The sequence below is a fragment of the Oryctolagus cuniculus genome, chromosome 2 (assembly GCF_051225735.1).
Source record: "Oryctolagus cuniculus isolate XC-2025 breed Fujian yellow rabbit chromosome 2, ASM5122573v1, whole genome shotgun sequence".
In the NCBI taxonomy this organism is placed as follows: domain Eukaryota; kingdom Metazoa; phylum Chordata; class Mammalia; order Lagomorpha; family Leporidae; genus Oryctolagus; species Oryctolagus cuniculus.
In genome coordinates, this window is record NC_142868.1 from 54378003 (window position 1) to 54398073 (window position 20071).

Sequence of the window (20071 nt, forward strand, 5' to 3'; positions counted from 1 at the left end):
TTGTGAACTGAAGTTGATCACCTGGACTAGTGAGATGGCATTGGTACATGCCACCTTGATGGGATTGATTTGGAATCCCCTGGCACATTTCTAACTCTACCACTGGAGGTAAGTCCGAGTGAGCATGTGCCAACCTGTATATCTCCTCCCTCTCTTATTCCCACTTTTATATTTAACAGGGAAGAGATCAATTTCTAATCTTTTAATTTTTTTGATTTATTTGAAAATCAGGGAAACATACATGGAGACACGCAGATACACATATACACACACACACACACATCCATTGGTTCACTTCCTGAACACCTACAACAGTCAAGACTGGCTGGGCTACCAGGTTGATGCCAGGAAACCAGAACTTGATTCAGATCTCCCAAATCTCTCAACTACTTGAATCATTATTTTCTGCTGCTCAGGGTATGTGTTAGTAGGAAACAGTAATGGGAGAATGGAGCTAGGACTTGAACCCAGACCCTCCAGAATGGGATGTGGGCATCTCATGCAGGTTGAACCACTGTGTCAAACACAGTGTCAACACAGTCTTGACTGAGGAGAGATTTAAGTTGAATGAGCAACTTACTGCTATTTTTACTTTTCTTCATAAAATCCCAGCACTGAAGAATTTGATAGAAAGAATAATTAATGTGTGAAAACAGACATTGTATTAAGAGATAATAGAAATCATAACTTCAATGATAACTTTATGAGTAAATTAAAGTACTATATTAGTTAAAAAAGTAATTGATAAAATTCATAATGAAACTAATCCCAACTGGTTTTATTTTAAGGAATTTATTAATACATTAAATTCTCAGGGCCAAAGCAAACGACGAAAATTGCTACAATGCAAGTCTCATCAATTCTCATGTTAATGTGTTATTCATATAAAGAGAACAGGCTCCATGTAGTTCATAGATGCAATTCTCACTGTAATGATACTCTCTCCTCCCCCTTCTTTCTTTTTTATTCTTCTTTATTTTTAGAGATAACATATTTTAATTTACTTTATAGTGAAAGGCTTAATGCATGACTAAATAAAGAGTTCAACAATTAAAAAGACCCTAGTTCAGCAGGAACATGAGTAAGAGCTATCAGCAACAATCAAATTAAAAATGCCCATTTTACTCATATATAGTAAATTTTAAAATGCTCACAGGTCATTAAAACTATGGTAGTATTTCAATCCTAAACACTGGTTTGGCAAAGATATAAAACAAAGTTTGACAAAACTATATTCACAGCAATATTGACGTACACAGAAGTTTCTTTCTTCTTTTTTTGTTTTTGCGATTTTTTTTCTTTTTTAACTTTAGCTTCCACATATATAAGGAGAGCATGTGGTATTTATCTTTCTGGTACAGCTTATTTCACTCAACATTCTGTCCTCCAGTTTCATCCATTTTTATGGCAGAATTTCATTCTTTTTTTTTTTTTCAGTGTAAATATAGGGTTTATTTATTCACATTTATATGCAATACCTTTAGTATTAGAAACTCAATTTTTTAAAGATTTTTTTCAATTTGAAAGTTATAAGGGATGGGGTGGGGTGTGAGGGAGAGAAATAAGAGAGAGGAGAGAGGAGAGGAGAAAGAGGAGATAAGGGAGAGGGGAGAAGAGAGGAGAGGAGAAGAAGGAGGGATCCAGAGGTATTTTTCATCTGCTGGTTCATTCTCCAGATGGCCACAATGATCAGGGTTGGGCCAGGAACCAGGAGCTTCTTCCAGGTCTCCTATGTGTCCCAAATACTTGGTCACCTTCTGGTGCTTTTCCCATGCCATTAGCAGGGAGGTGGATTGCAAGTGCAGCCATATAGGATGCCAGCATCACAAGTAACAGCTTTACCCACTATGCCACAATGCTGGTACTCAGACTCTCCAACGACTAAAAATTAAAAACTCTGATGGCCTTTAAGACTGCATAGAATCAACTTTTTCAAGTCACACACTATTCATAAAAGTCAACACGTGTTCATAATTACTTTCATTTCTCACTTACTAATCATCCATAGATTCTGCAAATATCTTCCTCCTCAATCCTATCTTTCCTAATCATCCTCAATTTTGGACGCCCCAAAATATTGAAACTTTGTTAGCATTTTTCTTTTTCTTTTTCTGAAACACACACATTTTTACCAGTGTCTCTAAGTGCTAAGGATCAACTTCCAAAAGCACTGGCAAAACATTGAAGTGCCGGAGTAACTATGTTTTGAAAAAGTCCTTCCATTTGGAGAGGCAGGCCCTACTTCCTGTAAAAGCAGCGTCATTCTGGGGGAAACCAAAAGTTACAAGGGAACAGCTTGCTATACCAGAAGTGACCCCAGCCAATCCACTGTTACCCCACACCCCTCAATGACGTAACCGGGCTTTAAAATAGGCCCCTAAGCACAGCTCAGGGCCTTCCTCTGCCCTCCGCTGCATGGTTGAGTAGGTAGGGTCCCTGCTGCAGCTTGTACTTCCGAAATAAACCTTGCTTTTGCATTTTGGTGTGTTCAAGTCTGTGGCGGCATTTGGGGATCCGATGATCTGGGCACAACATCATCAGTGCTATGCAGATAAATACCTAAAGTTCAGATAATTGTACACAATTTACTTTCCTGTGACTGTCTTAAAAAACAAAAGCTTACATCCAATTTTACTTGAATGCTTCATGACATACAAAGTTCTCTTTTCAACTAGTTTTCCTTAAATATCAATTAAAATTTCTGAAGGTACTGATTTTTTTCTAAAAGTTGCTGAAGTTACCATTAGATTTTCACAGAATTTAATACAAAATTAAAACCAAGCTACCAAAACATGACTTAAGCACAAAAATCTTTTTCCAGTTAAAGGTAGAAATATTTTAATTTTCATCTTAAAATAAATCACAATTACATGTTCATAAAAATTCCACACTCCTGCCATCCTCAGAATAGTCAGTCTCTATACAAATTTATGGATGTCCAGTGTATGAAGTTCTTCCTCAGTGTGCTACAGAGTTCAGAGGTTCTGCTCAAATATTCCCCAAATCAAGTACTTAATTTGTCTCTTCATCAATTTCTCCAATGACTGCGACATTGTCACCTCTTACAATGTATACCACTTGTTCTCCCTGTGATGAGCTGAACACTCATTCATGGCTTTCATCCAAAATCAAATTACTGGTCTGGTCAAAGCCTTTCAGTGTTTCCACAATCATTCTCCCATCAGAAGTAATAACAGCCACAGTTCAGTGATTTAGTTTTCCAAAGTAGACATCATGCTGCTTGGCCTGGAGGTTCCAGGCAAAAGAGTGGCACCTGTGACAAGTAGAGCTCTTCATTCTTTTTTTTTTTTTATAGCTGAATAGTATTCCATTTTGTGTGTTTGCATACATAAATGGCACATTTCCTAATCCATTTATCTGATGATGGGCACCTTGGTTGATACCATATTTTGCCTGCTGTGATAGTGCCACTATAACATGGTGATGCAGATGTTTCTTTGATAAATGTGTTCATTTCTTTTGGATATAAATCCAGTAGTGGCATTACTGATCATATAAAGAGTCTATTTCACACTAAGAGGTTCCAAGATGGTGGTATAGCTGCAAGGTGCGCAGAGTTGTGCAGAGAAAAATTGATGAATAGAAGGGACAGTCAGGTGACAGAACCACAAAAGATTGGCTAGAGTGACACGGGAGCATGTCAGAGTGTAGGGGTCCACCCTGGGGCAGGTAGAGGGGCCCAGAACTGCAGAAAGAACGGGAAAAAAAGAACTAGTGAGGGAACTACCTCCACTGCCGCTGCCACAGCCGCTGCCGCCACCCCCACCCCACCCCCAACCCACCCTGGGATGGACAGGTGAAACACATATGGTTGAGTGGGGAAGGAAATCAAAATCTAAACAAAGTGAATAGCGCCTGTGGGAAGAGGGTGTGATCCAGGGAGACGAACTGAGAGATTGAACATGCCAGGATCCCTTGGTGTCTCTGCCCCCCCCCATCAGAGCCACAGTAGGCGGAGGGCAGCCATCTTGTTTGTTTACATTCCGGTGTAAAGGAGGGTGGGCTCTGCTTTCGCCCTCCAAAGGAGGAAACTTCAGTGGTGGGGACCAGGGTGGTTTGGAGCTACTCCCCACTCCTCGTGCAGGGGGTGCAGTGAGAGAGGGATGGCTGATCAACGAGGCCCAGGCACTTTAGGGTGAACAAAGGAACAGAGAAACCGGCCCCAAGGGGTGGAGCTTGGCACCTCAAAGCCCTTACACCAGCCTACTCAAGTTACCAAAAAAGTAAAATAAAATAAATAAACAAACTCTAGAAGGTAGAGCTGCTTGCTTACACTGGCTATTGATACAGACCCATAGCAGCCCATAGCAGAGGGAAATCAACCTTAAAATTGAGCCAAACAGAAATGCCAAAGAACAAAGGAAAAATCCAGAATAAGAATATAAAAAGAACATATGAAATTGCCAATGGAGCAGGCTAAACCATCCATAATGAAGGCTGAAGAAGAATTTGAAATCATGCCAGAAAAAGAATTCAGAAAATTAATGATTAGATTTCTTAGAAGTAATGAGAAACAGATTCAAGATCTGAATGAAAAGCATGCCCAAGGATTAGAGATCCTAAAGAGAAGCCAGAATGAAATACTGGAAATGAAAAACTCAGTTGACCATATAAAAAAACACCGTGGAATCCCTCAGAAATCAAACAGATGAAATAGAAGAGCGAATATCAGAACTCGAAGACAAACTTCCAAAAATAATAGTCAGATCAAACACAGGAAGAAGAAATTAGAAAATTAAAAAATACGGTTGGAGACCTACAAGATTCAATCAAGTGTTGTAATGTTCAGATAATAGGAGTCCCTGAGGGTGTGGAAAGAGAATGAATTGGAAGGCATTTTCAATGAAATAATATCAGAAAACTTCCAACAGAGGCAGATTGATAATAACAACCAAATTCAACAAGTACTCAGGAGCCCCAACAAGTTAGACTAGAAGAGAAATTCACCACAACACATTGTGGCAACTCTCAGCTCAGTGAAACAGAAAGAAAATATCCTAAAATGTGCCAGAGAGAAATGACAAATCACATTCTGGGTGATTTAATCAGATTCACCTCAGACTTCTCATCACAAACACTACAGGCAAGGAGAAAATGGAATGATATATTCCAAGTTTTAAAAAACAATGCCAACCTAGAATACTATACCCTGTAAAGCTATCATTTATCAATGAAGGGGAAATAAAGATCTTCTACAACAAACAGAAACTGAAAGAATTTGTATCCTCGCGTCCAACCCTACACCAATGACTCAAAGATGTGCTGCACACAGAAATACAAAAACAAGAACTTCACTACAAAAAAAAAGCAAGTGTAGAAAATGACCCAACTAAGCTACAAACAAATCTCAAAATACACAAACAGCTCCTTTTAAGAAACATGACTGGAAAAAGACAGTACTTAGCAGTAGTCACACTGAATGTGAATGGCTTTAACTCTGCTACCAAGAGACACAGACTAGCTGATTGGATCAAAAAAGAGAATTCATCCATATGCTGCCTTCAGGAAACACACCTTATCAGCAAAGATTTATGCAGACTGAAAGTGAAAGGATGGAAAAAGATACTCCAAGCTAACAGAAATCAAAAAAGAGCTGGTGTGGCCATCCAAATATCAGAAAAAATAGACTTTAACATAAAAACTATTAAAAGAGACAAAGAATGGCATTACATAATGATTAAAAGATCGACCCAACATGAAGACATTACTGTTATAAATGTATATGCACCTAATTACAGGGTGCCTGGCTACTTGAAAGAATTACTAAAGGACTTAAAGGGATATATAGACTCAAATACAATAGTAACAGTGGACTTCAACACCCCACTCTCACCAATGGACAGATCAGCCAGACAGAAAATGAACAATGAAACAACAGAGTTAATTGATGCTATTGACAAAATAGACCTAGTAGATATCTTCAGAGTCTTCTACCCCACAGCCAAAGAGTTCACATATTTCTCCCCAGTACATGGAACGTACTCTAGGATTGAACATATGTTAGGCCATAAAGGGAGCCTCAACAAATTAAAAAAAAACTGAAACTATACCATGCATCTTCTCAGACCATAGCACAGTGAATCTCGAAATCAACAACCCAAGAATCTCTATACCATATGCAAACATGTGGAGAATGGACAACGTGATTCTGAATGAACAAAGGGTCATAGAAGAAATCAAAAGAGAAATCAAAAGATTTCTAGAAAAAAATGAAAATTATAACACAACCTATCAAAACCTGTGGGATACAGCAAAAGCAGTGCTAAGAGGAAAGTTTATAGCAATTGGTGTCTATATCAAGAAACTGGAAAGGAACCAAACAAATTATCTCTCCATGCACCTCAAGGATTTAGAAAAACAGCAGCAAATCAAGCCCAAACCCAGCAGAAGGAAAGAAATACTAAAGATTAGAGAAGAAATAATTGAAACCAAAAAACAATACAAAAGATCAACAAAACCAAGAGCTGATTCTTTGAAAAAATAAACAAATTGGACACATCATTGGCCCAACTAACCAAAAAAGGAGAGAGAAGACCCAAATCTGTAAAATTAAATATAGTAATGGAAATGTAAAAACAGACACAACAGAAATAAAAAGAATCACCAGAAACCACTGCAAAGAGATGTATGCTAACAAATTGGGGAACCTGGAAGAAATGGATAGATTCATGAACACATAAAACCTTCCTAAACTGAGCCATGAAGATATAGAAAAACCTAAACAGACCCATAACCATGAAAGAAATTGAATCAGTAATAAACACACTATTGAAAAAGAAGAGCCCAGGACCGGATGGCTTCACCGCTGAATTCTACCAGACATTTAAAGAACAACTAACTCCAGTTCTTCTCAAATTATTTAAAACAATTAAAAGGGAGGGAACCCTCTCAAATTCTTTCTATGAGACAATATCACCTTAATTCCTAAGCCCGGAAAAGACACAACAGAGAAAGAAAACTACGGACCTATCTCCCTGATGAGCATAGCTGCAAAAATACTCAACAAAATTCTGGCAAACCGAATCCAACTACACATCAGAAAGATCATTCACCCAGACCAAGTGGGATTTATCCCTGGTATGCAGGGATGGTTCAATATTCGAAAGTCAATAAATGTGATACATCACATTAACACATGGAGAAACAAAAATCTTAGGATTATCTCAATAGATGCAAAAAGCATTTGACAAAATACAACACCCTTTCATGATGAAAACTCTAAGCAAACTGGGGTTAGAGGGAACATTCTTCAACATAATTAAGGCAATTTATGACAAACCAATGGCCAGCATCATATTGAATGGGGAAAAGTTGGAGGCATTTCCTTTGAAATCGGGCAGCAGTCAGGGATGCCCACTCTCACCATTGCTATTCAATATAGTCCTAGAAGTTTTAACCAGAGCCATCAGGCAAGAGAAAGAAATTAAAGGGATACAAATGGGAAAGGAGGAAGCTAAACTATCCCTATTTGCAGAAGACATGATCCTATATACAGGGGATCCAATAAATTCCTATAAAAGACTATTGGAACTCATAAAAGAGTTTGATAAAGTAGCAGGATACAAAGTCAATGCTCAGAAATCAACAGCCTTTGTAAACACAGACAATGCCATGGCTGAGGAAGAATTTCTAAGATCAATCCCATTAACAATAGCCACAAAAACAATCAAGTACCTTGGGATACATTTAACCAAGGATGTCAAAGACCTCTATGATGAAAATTACAAAATATTAAAGAAAGAAATAGAAGAAGACACAAAAAAATGTAAAAATCTTCCATGCTCATGGATTGGAAGAATCAATATCATCAAAATGTCCATTCTCCCAAAAAGCAATTTACAAGTTCAATGCAATATCAATCAAAATACCACAGTCATTCTTCACAGACCTAGAAGAAATGATGCTGAAATTCATATGGAGAAACAGGAGACTGTGAACAGCTAAAGAAATCCTTTACAATAAAAACAAAGCCAGCCGGTGCCGCAGCTCACTAGGCTAATCCTCCGCCTTGCGGCACCAGCACTCTGGGTTCTAGTCCAAGTCGGGGCACCGGATTCTGTCCCGGTTGCCCCTCTTCCAGGCCAGCTCTCTGCTGTGGCCAGGGAGTGCAGTGGAGGATGGCCCAAGTCCTTGGGCCCTGCACCCCATGGGAGACCAGGATAAGTACCTGGCTCCTGCCATTGGATCAGCGTGGTGCGTCGGCCGCAGTGTGCCAGCTGCGGCGGCCATTGGAGGGTGAACCAATGGCAAAGGAAGACCTTTCTCTCTGTCTCTCTCTCACTGTCCACTCTGCCTGTAGGAAAAAAAAAAAAAAAAAAGAAAAGAAAAGAAAAACAAAGCCAGAGGCATCACAATTCCAGACTTCAAGACATACTACAGGGCAGGTATAATCAAAACAGCCTGGTACTGGTACAAAAACAGATAAGATAGACCAATGGAACAGAATACAAACACCAGAAATCAATCCAAACATCTACAGCCAACTCATATTTGACAAGGGACCTAAAACCAACCTCTGGAACAGGACAGCATCTTTAACAAATGGTGCTGGGAAAACTGGATGTACACATGTCAAAGTATGAAGCAAGACCCCTACCTTACACCATATAGAAAAATCCACTCAACATGGATCAAAGAACTAGAGATGTGCCACGACACCATGAAATTCATTGAGAGCAAAGGGGAAACCCTTCAAGACATTGGAACAGGCAAAGAATTCCTGGAAAAAACCCCAGAGGCACAGGTAGTCAAAGATAAAATAAACAAATGGGATTACCTCAAATTGAAAAGTTTCTTTACAGCAAAAGAAACAGTCAGGAAAGTGAAGAGGCAACCAACAGAATGGGAGACATTATTCGCAACTACACAACTGATAAAGGATTAACAACTAAAATCTATAAACTAATCAAGAAACTCCACAACATCAAAATAAACAACCCAATAAAAAGATGGGCCAAGGACCTTAACAGACGTTTTTAAAAAGAGGAAATCCAAATGGTCAACAGACACATGAAAAAATGCTCACGATCTCTTGCCATCAGGGAAATGCAAATCAAAACAACAATGAGGTTTCACCTCACTCAGGTTAGAATGGCTTACATTCAGAAATCTACCAACAACAGATGCTGGCGAGGATGTGGGGAAAAAGGGACACTAATCCACTGTTGGTGGGAATGTAAACTGGTCAAGCCACTATGGAAGACAGTCTGGAGAGTCCTCAGAAACCTGAATATAGCCCTACCACATGACCCAGCCATCCTACTCCTTGGAATTTACCCAAAGGGAATTAAACTGGAAAAAGAAGAGCTGTTTGCACCTCAATGTTTATTGCAGCTCAATTCACAATAGCTAAGACATGGAATCAACCCAAATGTCCATCAACAGTAGACTGGATAAAGAAATTATGGGACATATACTCTATAAAATACTATAGAGCAGTAAAAAAAACAATGAAATCCGTTCATTTGCAACAAAATGGAGGAATCTGGAAAATATGCTGAGTGAAATAAGCCAGTCCAAAAGGGACAAATATCATACGTTCTCCCTGATCAATGACAACTAACGGAGCACCAAAAAGGAAACTTGTTGAAGTGAAATGGACTCTATGAGAAGCAGTGACTTGATCAGCCCTTGTCCTGACTGTTGAGGAACAACTTACTATTTTAGTCCTTTTAGTATTTTTGTTGTTGTTGTTTTGTTCTACTTAATATTGTTGGTTGTACTCTGTAATTAAAACACAATTATTCTTAGGTGTTTAAGATTAACGGAAATGTGATTTTTGTTAAAAAATAAGAGAGGGAATAAGAGAGGGAGGAGATATACAGGTTGGCACGTGTTCACTCGGACTTACCTCCAGTGGTAGAGTTAGAAATGTGCCAGGGGATTCCAATTCAGTCTTATCAAGGAGGCATATACCAATGCCATCTCACTTGTTAAAGTGATAAGTTTAAGTATATAATTGATCAAAAAGATAGGTTAAGTGTTGAAGAGATTTCACAAATAAGACCAGTGTCTGCAAATAACGAAGTATAGAATTAAAAGGGAGAGAAAGATCCTGCGGGGGAAGCAGGATACACAGCAGACTCATATAATGGCAAATGCCCTAAATAGCACTCCAGCCTCAGAATCAACCCTTGGGGCATTCGGGTCTCCCTTAAAGGCCCATGAGAGTCTCACAGGCATGGAAAGCCAAGATACTGTGGCAAAAACGACCTGAATGAAAGATCTCGGTGAATGGGATCCCAGCAGAAAGAACAGGCCATCAAAGAAGGAGGCACCTTTCTCTGAAGGGAGGAAGGAACCTCCACTTTAATATGCCCTTGACTAAATAAGTTCAGAGTTAGTGAACTCAAGAGGCTGCCATAGCCTTGATAGCTCATGGCAAGAGCCTCGGGTGGTTACTGACATCACAAATAAGAGTGTCAATTATTAATTCAACAACGGGAGTCACTGTGCACCTGCTCCCCACGTAGGATCTCTGTCCTTAATGTATTGTACTATGAGAATTAACAGTAAAACTACTAGTTGGACTTCCCTATGTCTTGTGTGGTTGTGTGGGTGCAATCTGTTGAAATCTTGGCTTAGTATATACTAAGTTGATTTTTTGTATATAAAGATAATTGAAAATGAATCTTGATGAAGAGTGGGATGAGAGAGGGAGTGGGAGATGGGATGACTACAGGTGGGAGGGAGGTTATGGGAGAAAAAGCCACAACAATGCAAAAGTTGCACTTTGTAAATTTACATTTATTAATTGAAAATGAATCTTGATGTGAATGGAATGGGAGAGGGTGCAGGAGTTGGGAGGGGTGCGGGTGGGAGGGAAGTTACGGGGTGGGGGTGGTGGTGGTAAGCCACTGTAATCCATAAGCTGTACTTTGGAAATTTATATTTATTAAATAAAAGTTAAAAATGACAAAAAAGAGTCTATTTCTATTTTATTTAAGAAATCACCAAGCTGTATTTCTCAGTGGTGGCACTAATTTGCATTCCCACTAATGGTGTATAAGGGTTCCATACTCTCCACATCCTCACCAGCATTTGTTACCCTCTATCTTTGTAAAATTGCCATCCTGACAGGAATAAGGTAATATCTCATTGTGGTTATAATTTTCATTTCCCTAATGGCTAGTGATGTTTTAAACATTTTCATATGTTTGTTGGTCATTTGTATTTTTTCTTTTGAGAACTGTGTGTTGAGATCCTTTGCCCATTTCTTAACTGATTGCTTGTTTTGTTGTTGTTATTGAGTTCTTGATATAAAATTTAAGTATTTGATCTATCTGGTTGATTTTTATATATGGTGAGAGATAGGGATCTAATTTCATTCTTCTACATATATCCCTTTTGTTTTGCTCACACCACTTGTTTAAGAGGTTATCTTTCAATATGATCTAAGCACTTTTATGAAAAATTTAGCTGTAGTTATGTGGATTAATTTTTAATAGCTGAATAATATTCTAGTGTGTGTATGTATGTGTGTGTGTGTATGCCATATAAAAATGCTTTCAGCTTTTCCCTCCTTAGTAGGATATTAGTTGTTAGCATGTCATAGATAGCCTTTATAATTTTGAGGTATGTTCTTTCGATACCTAATTTGTGGATAATTTTTATCATGAAGGAATGTTGGCTCTTATCCAGTGCTTTCTTATCATTAATTAAGATGAAAATATGGTTTTGTTCTTCATTCTTTGACAGTTAAAATGTTGAATCACTCTTACAACCCTGGGATACATCCCATTTGATCCATTTGATAATGATGTATGATTTTTTTTGTATAGTTGTGGATTCAGTTTGCCTGTATTTTGTTGAGAAGTTTTGCATTTTGAGGTTTTGTTCATCAGATTGGATCTTTGATTTTCTTATTGTTTTATGTCTTTGTTTTGTATTGGTATTAGGGTGATGCTGACCTCTTAGAGTTTGTCAGAGTCCCATCCTATTCACTATTTTGGAATAGTTTGAAAAGTATTGCAATTAGTTTCTCTTTACATGTTTTGTAGAATTCAGTAGTAAAACCATCAGGTCCTGGACTTTTCCTCGATGAGAGACTTTTAGTTACATTTCGATATCATTGCTTGTTGCAAGTCTATTTAGATTTTCTGGATCTTCTTGATTCAGTCTTGGTATGTTGCATATGTACAGGAATTGATTCATTTCTTTAAGATTTTCCAGTTTGTTAGCATATAGTTTTTCAAATAGTTTTGTATGATCTTTTGTATTTCAGTGGTATTGGGGGTAATACCTCCTTTTTCATCCCTAATTTTATTTGAGTTTTTTTCTTTGTTGGGTTGACTAAAGGTTTGTATATTTTGTTTCTTCTCAAAACATGAGCATTTTTTGTTGATCTTTTTGTTTTTAGTTTCAATTTCATTTATTTCTACTTTGATACTTACTATTTCTCAGTTCCTGCTAATTTGGGGTTTGTTATTGTTTTTCTGTCTTTGAGATTCATCAACAGATTATTTATTTGAAGCATTTCTTTTTTATTGCACTCAATGCTATAAACTTCCCTCTTAATGCTGCTTTTTTCTGTATCTCATGGATTGTTAAAATTTATGATTTAAAATCTATTTTACCTGATACAATTACAGCTATTTCTGCTCATTTTTCATTTCCATTTGCCTCGCGTATCTTTATCCAGTTCTTCACTTTCAGTCTTTGTGTTGCCTTATTAATGAAATGATTTTCTTAAAGGCAACATATAGTGGGGTCTTTTTTATTTTCGTATACTCAGCCAATATGAATAATCTGGGGGAATTTAATACATTTATCCACTTGCATTCAAGGTTTGTATTGATAGATGAGAACTAATATTTGTCATATGATGATTCATTACTGATTATATATGCTTTGTTAGTGAATTTTGTAGTGTCATTGTTTTCCTGAATTTCTTCAGAACTTTTTATATGGATTTCCTGATGATGGTTAATTCTTTTAGTTTTTACTAATCTGGGAAATGCTTATTTATCCTTCATGTTCAAAGGATAGTTCTACTGGATATAATATTTTTGGTTGGAAGGTTTTTTTTTTTGACAGGCAGAGTGGACAGTGAGAGAGAGAGAGACAGAGAGAAAGGTCTTCCTTTTGCCATTGGTTCACCCTCCAATGGCCGCTGCGGCCGGCGTGCTGCGGCCGGCGCACCACGCTGATCCCATAGCAGGAGCCAGGTACTTATCCTGGTCTCCCATGGGGTGCAGGGCCCAAGCACTTGGGCCATCCTCCACTGTACTCCCTGGCCACAGCAGAGAGCTGGCCTGGAAGAGGGGCAACCGGGACAGAATCTGGCGCTCTGACCGGGACTAGAACCCGGTGTGCTGGTGCCGCAAGGCGGAGGATTAGCCTAGTGAGCCGCATCGCTGGCCTGGAAGTTTTTTTTTTTTTTTTTTTTTCTTTCTTATTTTAATACCTTAGATATGTCATCCAACTCTCTTTTAGCCTGTAGGATTTATACTGAGAAATCTGCTGTTCATCTAATTGCTTTCTATTTGCATGTAACTTGATAAGCTTCTCTTACAGTCCTTGGGAGTCTATATTTGTCCTTAACTTTTGACAATTTGGCTACAGTATTCCTTGGAGGAAATCTTTTCTGGTTAAGAGTATTTAAGGTCCTTTAAGCTTCCTGCATCTGAATGTCCATATCCCTTTCAAGACCTGGGACGTTTTCAACTATTATTTCATTTAGCAAGTTCTCAATGTTGTTTTTCCTTCTCTTCTTCGGGAATCCCTATTATACAAATATTTTGTCATTTAATGGCCTCCCATGTTTCATATTGACTTCGTCATTCTTTTTTATTCTTTTTTTTCATTGCATTAAGTTTCCTTGCATTCATTATTTTTATTTCATTTCTGGAATTTCATAGATTTCCTTCAGCTCAGGATCTAATTCTAGATAATTATTGTGTTGTTTGGAGAAGTCATGTTACCTGCTTCTTCATGTTTCCTGTGTCCCTTTGTTGATGTCTGTGAATCTGGTGAAATTATCCCATCTTCTATATGGAACAGTTTTATTTTTAAAGATTTATTTTATTTATTTGAAAGAGTTACAGAGAGGGGTAGAAACAAAGAGAGGTCGTCCATCCACTGGTTCATTCCCCAGATGGCCGCAACAGCTGGAGCTGAGCTGATCCAAAGCCAGGAACCAGGAGCTTCTTCCAGGTCTCCCATGTGAGTGCAAGGGCCATCTTCCACTGCTTTCCCAGGCCACATTAGAGAGCTGGATAGGAAGTGGAGCAGCCAGGACCAGAACCGGTGCCCATATGGAATGCTGGTGCTTCAGACCGGGGCTTTAACATGCTAAGCCACAGCACCAGATCCTGGAGTGGGTTTTGTTGAAAAAGATTCCATGGTCTAGATGGAATTCAGGGTATCACTTGGCTTGTTGCTTTGGCTTTGGTTCTCCATGAGTCTGGATGTGCAACCTCTGAGTGATTTCCACAGCTGTGTCTATGACACAATAGTCTGTTGCACTTTGTAGGTAAGGGTAGAAATGTGACTCAAGGTAAATGTGGGTTTCCCAGGTTGTAATATTTTCAGTTCCCAGAGAGTTTGGTGTTAGTGACACTAGGGGTTGTGATAATCACAGCCTTGCTCTTGGTGCTAATTTACACATATGGGACTGCCACCTTGTCCCACTGGCAAGCCTGAGTGTTCCTGGGCTTGTGGCACAAATAGCTATGGCCTTAGGATTATGTTCTGTCTAAGGGCCATATCTCAGACCCTGTTGGGAGAGTGAAACAAGTAGTTGGGCTTATAATACCAGTAGCCCTAGTCTCAAGACAGGGGGATATGAATTGAATCCTGCTCCAATCCTACAGGGTGACTACAGGGTATACAGGGGATTTTACACTGGCAGATGGAATGCAGGCACGCTCTTCCTGAGGTCCCACCAGGTAGATCCAGTGCATTTTAGGAAATTAGTAGTGGTTTTTACAGTCCTGGTGTTCCAGGATACAGTAGGGTTGTTACCCAGATCTCCCATGGTGGAGCCAGGTGTCAGGCACTGTGGTAGCCACCTGTCTGAAGCAGAACACTGTTCTATCTGCAGAGCAGTCCTCTGTCTGTGGATAGAGCACTCCAGATATCTCAAGTGAGTGTGAAATACTCCAAATATTATACTATCAACACCAACAGTCCCGACTCTGTAAGGCACGGATGGATCTGGGCCCATTTCTCACAGGGCATACAAGGGCATTATGGAGGTTTGTGCCTCAGGGTTCCCAGCAAACATTAGCTAGGACGTAAAGAGGGAACTTACTCAGGACAGGTCCAGATTTTTTTATTAGCTACTGCTTGCACTGACCCCAAAATATTGAGGGGAAGCCCCCAGAGTTCAGGTAGAATGAGTGAGTATAGCTCTGGGCTTTGTTTGCAAAACTCCCATGGTTGCAAGATGCAGAGGCTCTTCCCTCCATCCCCTAAGTTGACCTGATGACCCTGGCTCTTGTTGCTTCTGTTAACAGTTGAACAGAGATCAGCTGTGACTACACAGCCAACAGAGTCTGAGGCTCTGCAGGGGAGGGGAAGGAGGCAATGTGGCTTCCCTTCTTATATCCAAGCAGTCACTTAGACCCCAGTAAGCTCCCCATGCTGGAGTCAGTCAGTGGGGGACTGTGGAATTCTCCCTCAGCTAAAGCTGCTGGTGATGAAGTGTGTGCCAGCTTCTTCCTACCTTGCAGTGGGAAGGTGGCAATTCCAACTGGCATATGACTGCACCCAGTGGACAGCCTCAGCACTGTGTCCATCCTCTTTCCTCACTTCCCATGCAGTCTCTGTTCTGTTAGGTTACTTTTCCACTGAATTTCTGTCATCAGTCCCCTGGAAACGTTGTCCTTCCTTTGTTTTTCTAGTGTCCTTATTCAGCTGAAGTCAGTGCATCTTAGCATTCAGCCATCTTGGATTCAAAGCAGAATTTTAATTGAAAGAAACAAAACCATCTCAGCATAGTAATACCACCCTCTCAGCCAACATTGGTATCAGTATAAATTAAATTATTTTAAAATTTGGACCATAACAAGATAATAGATGGTTTTGTAAAATAAAAGAATGGTAATAATTCTATAATAGTATGTATTTAGGCATGGTCATTTGGCACAGTTGTTAAGATGTCACTTGAGATTCCTACATCCATATCAGAGTGCATAAGTTTGGGTCCTGGTTCTGCTTCCAGTGCCAACTTCCTGCTGATGCACACCTGGGAGGCAGCACATAATGACTCAAGTGCAGATCCTTGCTACCCATGTGGGAAACCCAGATTGACTTTGGGCTTCTGAATTCAGCTTGGCCCAACCCTGGCTGTTGTGGTCATTTGGGGAGTGAACCATCATTTAGAAGATCTCTGACTCTCTTTATCTCTTCCTTTCAAATTTAGTAATAAATTTTTTAAACTATAATACTTATTAATGAATTATTTGGTTATTTTATTATTTTTCCAAATATCACTGACCTGTGAACAGAATACCTGGAAATGTACAATATAGTAATTGAATTTGTATGGTCATTGGTGTTTTATTAATTTTTAGAAAAGCAAATAATCTTTCCACATACCTTTAGGTTTTGCCATTATGAAGTTACCCTCAGTGATGGAGAAAAATACAACATATGTTTGCCAGCTTGATCTATAACATCTAAATGTTTAGGATTGTGGTTTAGGACCTCCAATGTAACATTTGAACCAAGTCCCTCAAATATTAATGGTCAGTCTAATCTTAAACATTTTGGTCGCTACCAAATTTCTTTTATCTGTTTACTCCTTTATTTTCTAAAATGCACTTCCCAATGGTCTGAATACACAGGGATGACATTTTGGGGTAACTCTTTTCCATGCTTGGTAGTACAGCTTATTTTCTTTCTTTCTTTCTTTCTCTCTCTCTCTCTCTCTCTCTCTCTCTTTCTCTCCTTCCTTCCTTCCTTCCTTCCTTCCTTCCTTCCTTCCTTCCTTCCTTCCTTCCTTCCATAGGCAGAGTTAGACAGTGAGAGAGAGACAAAGACAGAGAGAAAAGTTTCCTTCCATTGGTTCACCCCCCCCAAATGGCCACTACGGCCGGCGTGCTGCGGCCAGCGTGCTGCAGCCAGCGTGCTGCTGCACCGATCCAAAGCCAGGAGTCAGGTGCTTCCTCTTGGTCTCCCATGCGTGTGCAGGGCCCAAGCACTTGGGCCATCCTCCTCTGCCTTCCCGGGCCACAGCAAAGAGCTGGACTGAAAGAGGAGTAACTGGGACAGAATCCGGCGCCCCAACCGGGACTAGAACCAGGCAGAGGATTAGCCTAGTGAGCTGCGGTGCTGGCCAGTACAGTTTATTTTCATTTTCAATTTATTTTCCATTCAGTTTCAAGCCACAAAGGACTTATAAAGCCTTAGATATTGCCTATTCAATACCATCCATTCAATATATCTGAAATTCTGTTGCCAGTTTCACAATAGCATTGCAATTGGGAGTTAACACCCTCCTCAGATGATGCCACCCTAGACCATTTTCTCTCTTTCTATGCAATTAGTTTATTAAAACAGAGAAGGGCACTGAGGTGACTACTACAATGATGGTGTAATAAGGAAAAATCATTAGTTTATATTTTAATGCTCTTTATATCTAATTTTGCCTGCAGCTCATATGTAGGAATCATAACTGAGCATAATTTATGCATACTGAAAAGGAATATTCTGTGTGAAAGATCACCTATATTCCTTATGCACTGCAAATGTGATAGCCTAATAAAACATAAGTGGATTAGCACAAGAAAATAAGAATATTAACATGACTATGAAGAAGATTCACATAAAATAATACAATAAGCTAGAGGATATGAACAGGGTGAGAGGATAATTTTTTGCAATATTATATTGTTGATATGATAGCAAGGCCAAGGTTGTTCATCTATGAATGTTTATTAACATTCTTATTGGTAATCTTAATGGAATATTGTAATGATTAGAGACATTTGCTTATCCTGATAAAAAGCTCTTGTGAGCTCTTAGCATAGTTATTCTTATTTATTGAGTTCCATCTACTTTCACGGCTCTTTCATAGTTTTCCTAGTGTGTAGACTATTGTGTTTGGGTAAATCAATGGATTTACTGTGATAGAGAGCTTTCTAATGCGGGTGTACCCTGCTGAGGATGGATGTGTGTATGTGTGTGTTTGTGTGCACATGAGTATGTGTAATATATTTGGGGTTGGCAGAGGATGATGATATTGGGTGTGAAAATTTACTAGTGAAAACAAACAGGCAAACAAATATACATGTTTTTACAAATTCACAGAAAATGGTATAAAGGACAATGACTGGCCCCTCTCAGAATTCCTCTTCATCATTTGCCAACCAATAGTAGAATTAGTGCTAATTTTCTGTTAATGATTAAAGTAACAGTACTCAATATTAATGTAAAAACTATGCATCTATAATAAGTGAAAAATTTTCTAATTTTTGCCAGTTTATTATAACAAATTACTAGCTTCAGATGTGCATAATTAGAAACAAGATTCATTTGTATAAATGCCCCTGTACTAGAATGGATATCATTGTTGTACAATGAGGCAATGCAATTGCATCGCAATTATAGACGTTCAAAGGATGGGGTACTTTGCCAGTGCTGGTAGTAGAGTTCTGAGCATAGTTGCCTTCCTAAGTATGGGGTAATGTTCCAAATCAGAGTTAAATCAAAGGAATAAGTTCCTAGTATTACACAGCAGAGTGAGGTAACTATAGTTGAAAAAAACATATATTTTATGAGTGGATAGAAGGCAGGAGCTCCAAGGCTCTGATCAGAAAGTAATGCCAGTGAAGGGGAAGTGTTGACTACCCTGACTTCATCAATGCATACTGTAATCATGCATTGAAATGTTGCCTTGAACCTGTGAATATATATAGTTATTGTTAATTTTTTAAACCATGGACTAACTTCATTCATTAACATTCACTAATGTTACATATTCAGTTCTGGAGGTGGGACATTACTCTTTCTCTGTCTAGTTTATTTGCTGGTTACAGTGGTTGGGGCCACTCTTTGATTCAAAAGAGTGAAATTCCTTGAAATTCTTGGCTCATCTATTTTTTTAAAGATTTATTTATTTATTTGAAAGGCAGACTTACACAGAGAGACAGGAGAGAGAGGTCTTCCATCTGCTGGTTCACTCCCCAATTGGCCGCAACAGCCAGAGCTGCCCTGATCCAAAGCCAGGAGCTTCTTCCGGGTCTCCCACGTGGGCTCAGGGGCCCAAGGACCTGGGCCATCTTCTGCTTTCCCAGGCCATAGCAGAGAGCTGGATCGGAAGTGGAGCAGCCAGGTGCCCAACCAGTGCCCACATTGGACACCGACGCTCCAGGCCAGGGTGTTAACCCACTGCACCATAGCGCCGGCCCCTTGGCTCATCTATTTTTTAAAATTCCCTTTATCCCATCTTCTTGCAGTGGTTAACTTTGCTACTGTCTGCCATTTGTATTTGACCTTATTTTTCCTGGATAAGTAAGATGCCCACTGTTGTCACTTTGGAGTTCACTAATTCAGGCACCATCTTTATCTCCTTGGAAAAGCCTGGTTGTTTTGAGGCCTGCTAAGGTTCTGTGTAGATGATAGAACTCTTTGCCACATTTTCAATTTCATCTTCCCTTTTAAGCTGTTAGTTTTTGATGTGAGATGGGAATAGGTTTAGACTAGCTAGGCTAGTGTCCTACAACTGTTTCCTGGCATAAGCGATTGCAGAAGCGGAGCAGCAGATATTCAGAGCACTCTATACTGTAAGTGCTGGATGTGTGGTGCTGACAGCATAAGGTTGGAGGAAGCACTGGTTTGTGTTTAGGAAAAGTGATTCCCTATGAACTGATATAGCATTGAGAATTGCACTCAGGATAATAGGGAACATATAAATAAATGGCACCAAGAGAGTTGCTTTGTAAAGATAACAAGCAATTTAGTTAGAAATGGTTGCTGTGGCAGAGATTTTCTTTGGAGTTGCTTATTTCCAGCTGATTGGGATCTGCTTTCTTGCTCCCTTACAAACAATCAGCATGAAATAGTATAACCAGCATATCTGCAGGTTTGCTTGTCTTTAACCTGT

General features: G+C 39.2%; 1 protein-coding gene and 1 pseudogene across 1 annotated transcript in view; one reads left to right on the forward strand and one right to left on the reverse strand.

Moving 5' to 3' along the window:
- GALNTL6 (polypeptide N-acetylgalactosaminyltransferase like 6) overlaps positions 1 to 20071 on the forward strand; it is a 1246993-nt gene that overhangs the window by 27592 nt on the left and 1199330 nt on the right. The gene's annotated exons all lie outside the window — the stretch shown is intronic.
- On the reverse strand, positions 2959 to 3236 carry LOC108175742 (U6 snRNA-associated Sm-like protein LSm8 pseudogene; annotated as a pseudogene).